The sequence below is a fragment of the Podarcis gaigeae genome (assembly GCF_964106915.1).
Source record: "Podarcis gaigeae genome assembly, chromosome: 11".
NCBI lineage: Eukaryota > Metazoa > Chordata > Lepidosauria > Squamata > Lacertidae > Podarcis > Podarcis gaigeae.
The window spans coordinates 386,549-391,179 of NC_139687.1; the positions used below are offsets into that span (position 1 = coordinate 386,549).

Below are 4,631 nucleotides of genomic sequence, written 5' to 3' on the forward strand. Positions count from 1 at the left end.
ATTGGCACTTTTTCAAAGCCACGTGAAAACCAAACTCATAGCTGTCAACCTTCCCTTTTTTTGTGGGAAATCCCCTTATTCCAGCGCTGTTTCCCGCTGCTTCCCGCTGCTATCCCAGATTGTTAGATAACCCGTAGACTGTCCCCGGGACAGGTGAGGCTGCTGATCCCTTATTTTCAAATCAGCAGCTATAACCAGCTTCTCTGATTCAGGAATGGAGCATAGCTCCATATGGCTGGATGGAAGAATTTGCCATTTCAGATGGGTGCTTCTAATGCTACCAACCCATTGCTCTTTCCACCCTTAGCTATGGGCAAAGCACCTTTTCTGCAGGAACATCCACCCCACTGTGCTCCATCCACAATAAGGGGCCTGGTATTGCCGCGCAGAACAATCCACCCAAGCACCAAGTCTTTCACAATTGATTTTAAAATCTTTTTTTTTAATTCACTGAAGGGTGTGTGTGTTTCTTTTTAAAAAGGTGCAATTATAGAATTCTGGTTTGTGAAGTTTCGCCGGGAGCTGAAGCTCTGTAAACTACAGGGCCCAGAATTCCTTGAGTGAGAGGAGGGGTCCGCTGCCTCCCCGAACCTTCTTCCTGTGACGCCGATGCCGACAGGCCAAGATGCCCTCTGACGTCTCCGATGACGCGGCCCTTCGCAGCAGGAAGGAACCGACGTTCCTCGCCTGGGAAGGAAGCTGAGGCGCGCATGCGTGCTTGGCTGGGTAGGAAGCGACGGGGCGGAGCTTGCAGGTGCGCGAGAGAAGGCAGGGCGGCTGTCCGTCCAATAGGTGCCTCTTCTGCACGAACTCCTGCGCATGTGCAGAGTGTGGCGGGGCTTCCTCGCGCAGCGGGGTCCCGCGAGATCTGCGCGGGGCTTCCGGATCTCCTTTGGGGTCGCGAGGGAGCGAGGAATTCCGCCGAGGGACCCGACCCCCCGCCTTCGGGGACCCGATTCGGAATCTGCTTGGCGTTTCTAATCCTCACCTCAGGCATTATCTCTGGCTCCGAAGAGTCGAAAAGGGTGACGACATTATTCTTCAGCCTCCAGGCCTCGCTCCTCTCAGTAAATGGAGGGCAGCTTTCGCCCCTGGTGAGAACACCCTCTGAATGTGCCGTCTGGAGCACTGGATATTTGCCCTTTACTAAGGAAGGGTTGGGGGAGCAGCGACCTCCCCCCAATCAGGTAAACAAATAAAAACGCTAAACTAAAAGTAGATATAATCAGAATATATTTTTGCAAAATACTTTCATTAAATATTTTACTTTAGACTTTTAAAAATAAGATGGAAAAAATAATGTTCTTTGTAATTTTGCAAAATATTTCAGCCGCATGAAAGATTCTCCCTGATGTAACTTCCTAGTTTTCAGTGATTGAGGATTTTGACAGAATTTTCTGAACACTTGGGGTCAAAAGAAAGTAGTTTAAAACAACTGTTGTTGAGGCATTCCAAATCTGCAAGAGAGCCAGACAGAATGGTGACAGGTGCATGTCCCTCCCCCCCCCCCAGCTATGCCTTCAGTGGAGGTAGGTACTGCACACAGTGTTGATGTCAGCGATCACATGGTCTGCAGGTTTTTCCTTGCTGTGAGGCTGTGTTCAAGTGCAGAACTTGACCTGACCCAATGGAGTGAATGGCAGCCATTCAGTATTGTGGGAGAAAGTAAAGTGGAACACTTCTTCACACCAAGTCCTGCTCTTAGTGATGCAGTGATTGAAACCTAAGGCATTGAGCAACTGGCCTCTTCCTATCTGAATGGCTCCATTCTGGATTGTTTTGCTTTATTGTGCTGCAAGGTAGGAGACTGGCTTTTATATAGATTTAGGGGGAAACTGCATGATGCTTCAATGAGGAATATGTGAGGGGCAAAAATGAGACATAGCACACATGGTTGTGAAGAGTTAGGGTTTCAGGGTCTCTTATTCACAGCCCTCTGGTTCCTAGTGTGTAAAGGCTTCCCTTCTTGAGCCCTTCCCCATTGGTTTTAACTGTTGTCTTTGATTGGCAGGTGGTTATAGTGACTCAGAAATGGAAGGCTCTACTGTGGAGGAAGAAGAGGATTGCCCTGAGCTGATTCCAATAAGAGAACAGCAGATAAAGGACCATGCAGGACAGGATATTCCATATAAGATTCCTGTTACCATTATTACTGGCTATTTAGGTAATAAACTGTATGCCAAATTGTCACTGTAGGGTGCTTAATAATGCATTTTTATTATTATATGGAACTATGCTTTGTTTTATTTAAAAGTAGTATTACATCAATTTTTGCACTTGTCTTGTTTTCCTTGTATATGCTCTATACTAGAGAAGAGTATAGTAGAGTTCATGTAAGAAATTTAAACTAATGTAAAAAAATAAGTAAATTGTGTTATGAATTAAATCCCTGTGCTGTTGACGTGATATGATTAGAGAGCAAGGATGTTCAGGTCAGTTGCTGGAGCATCAAGCCTGCATTTAGAAGCAAAGAAATGCCTTATACTGGTTCTCATTGTGAGATGGAGAATTAGTTTGCAGCAGCCCATCACCTAATTTGCACAGAAGCTTACATGCATTGTATAATCTCTAGGTAAATCAGAAGTCAAGATGCAAGTATCAGTCATGATGCTGATTCCCTACTTTGCAGGATTGGAGCATCTGTACAGGGCTAAATTGCTATCACAGATAAGTTTTTGAGTTCTATGACAGCAAGGTGATGATGGTGCCTTGGCATCTTTGAAGGGGGTAGAGTCATGGTGCGCTTCTTGACCACTAAGAAACATCATTATTTTTACCTCAAAGACATTTCTATAACTTTAATTGAATCAAGAACTTATTAAAATTGCATTTTTTTAGCCCCCAGAAATTTGACCAAAGTACATTGAAGTTTATTTCCTAGTTTCAAAGTTGGTTTCATAAGTTTCTGAAGATATGCCATGATATCCAATCTAGGAGTTTTCCATAGTTCGGTGTACAGTGGTGCCTCGCAAGACGAAATTAATTCGTTCCGCAAGTCTTTTCGTCTTGCGAGTTTTTCGTCTTGCGAAGCACGGTTTCCCATAGGAATGCATTAAAAATCAATTAATGCGTTCCTATGGAAACCGCCTTCAGACCAGGTCCGGGGACAGTCTGTCCCCCGACCTCTTCTGAAGGCCGGTGGGGGGCGAAAGTCTTTGCTTCCCCCCCCCCCGCCTGCCTTCCCGGGACAGCGGAGAAACGCAGTGCTGCGTTTCTCCGCTCTCCCGGGAAGGCAGGCAGGGGGGGGGAAGCTTTTAAATCGCCCCGGGACAGCGGAGAATGCTCCCCCCGCCTGCCTTCAAAAGCCCTCCGGGACAGCGGAGAAACGCAAAGCCTTTTCCCCCCCTCCGGCCTTCAGAAGAGGTCCAGGAAGGCCGGCGAGGGCAAAAATCTTTGCTCCTCCCCGCCTGCCTTCAAAAGCCATCCGGGATAGCGGGAAGCGCTTCCCTGCTATCCCGGACTGCTTTTAAAATGCTGGCGGTGGGGAGCAAAGCCTTTTGCCCCCGCCGGCCTTCCTGGACCTCTTCTGAAGGACAGAGGGGGGGGAAAGGCTTTGCTCCCCACCGCTAGCATTTAAAAGAGGTCCCCGGAGATTTCTCTATGGGCTTTCTTCTTGCGAAGCAAGCCCATTTGGAAATTCGTCTTGCGAAGCGCCTCCAAAACGGAAAACCCTTTCGTCTAGCGGGTTTTTCGTCTTGCGAGGCGTTCGTCTTGTGGGGCACCACTGTAAGGTAAAGGTAAAGGTACCCCTGCCCGTACGGGCCAGTCTTGACAGACTCTGGGGTTGTGCGCCCATCTCACTTAAGAGGCCAGGGGCCAGCGCTGTCCGGAGACACTTCCGGGTCACGTGGCCAGTGTGACAAAGCTGCATCTGGCGAGCCAGAGCCGCACACGGAAACGCCGTTTACCTTCCCGCTGGTAAGCGGTCCCTATTTATCTACTTGCACCCGGAGGTGCTTTCGAACTGCTAGGTTGGCAGGCGCTGGGACCGAGCAGCAGGTGCGCACCCCGCCACAGGGATTCGAACCGCCGACCTTTCGATCAGCAAGTCCTAGGCGCTGAGGCTTTAACCCACAGCGCCACCTGTGTCCCCCGGGCACCACTGTAGTTGTTTATAAATACTGGGAAATGAGTTTGTAGTGATCAAAACACACACATATACAGGGTGTTAAAATTACATGATGAAGCAAAGAAAGAAATGTTTTTAGTGTAACCTGAAAAATGTGCTGTGTCCCATAAATTTATATTAAGAACATGAGGTCCTTCTTAAGACAATATGTGCAATGTTTGTGAAGAGATCAGAAATTAAGATTAACATTTCAGGATGTTCTGGTCACTGTCTGTAAAGTTCTATTTGAAAGCATATTTTTATTTCTAAGTTGTATATGTATATGTATTTATGCTTTTTTTTTGAATAAAATGTTTGTTCTGTTTTTTTAGGTGCTGGAAAAACCACTCTTCTTAATTATATTTTGACGGAACAGCACAACAAGAGGATAGCAATTATTCTAAATGAATTTGGTGAAGGTATGTATAACTATGCATAAAACAAAAAGGTTTTGTATATCAGAGCCTAAATCTTGTAAAAATAAAAATGTTCTTGAAACACTTTGCACACTTACATCCTTGAG

General features: G+C 46.6%; 1 long non-coding RNA gene across 1 annotated transcript; it reads left to right on the forward strand.

Annotated features, from left to right (window-relative positions):
• The first annotated feature begins 738 nt into the window (after positions 1-738).
• LOC310826820 lies at positions 739-4,530 on the forward strand. Its single transcript, XR_014555991.1, has 3 exons — positions 739-1,094; positions 2,012-2,164; positions 4,441-4,530. It is a non-coding gene; the product is annotated as an uncharacterized lncRNA (long non-coding RNA).
• The last annotated feature ends 101 nt before the right edge of the window (positions 4,531-4,631 follow it).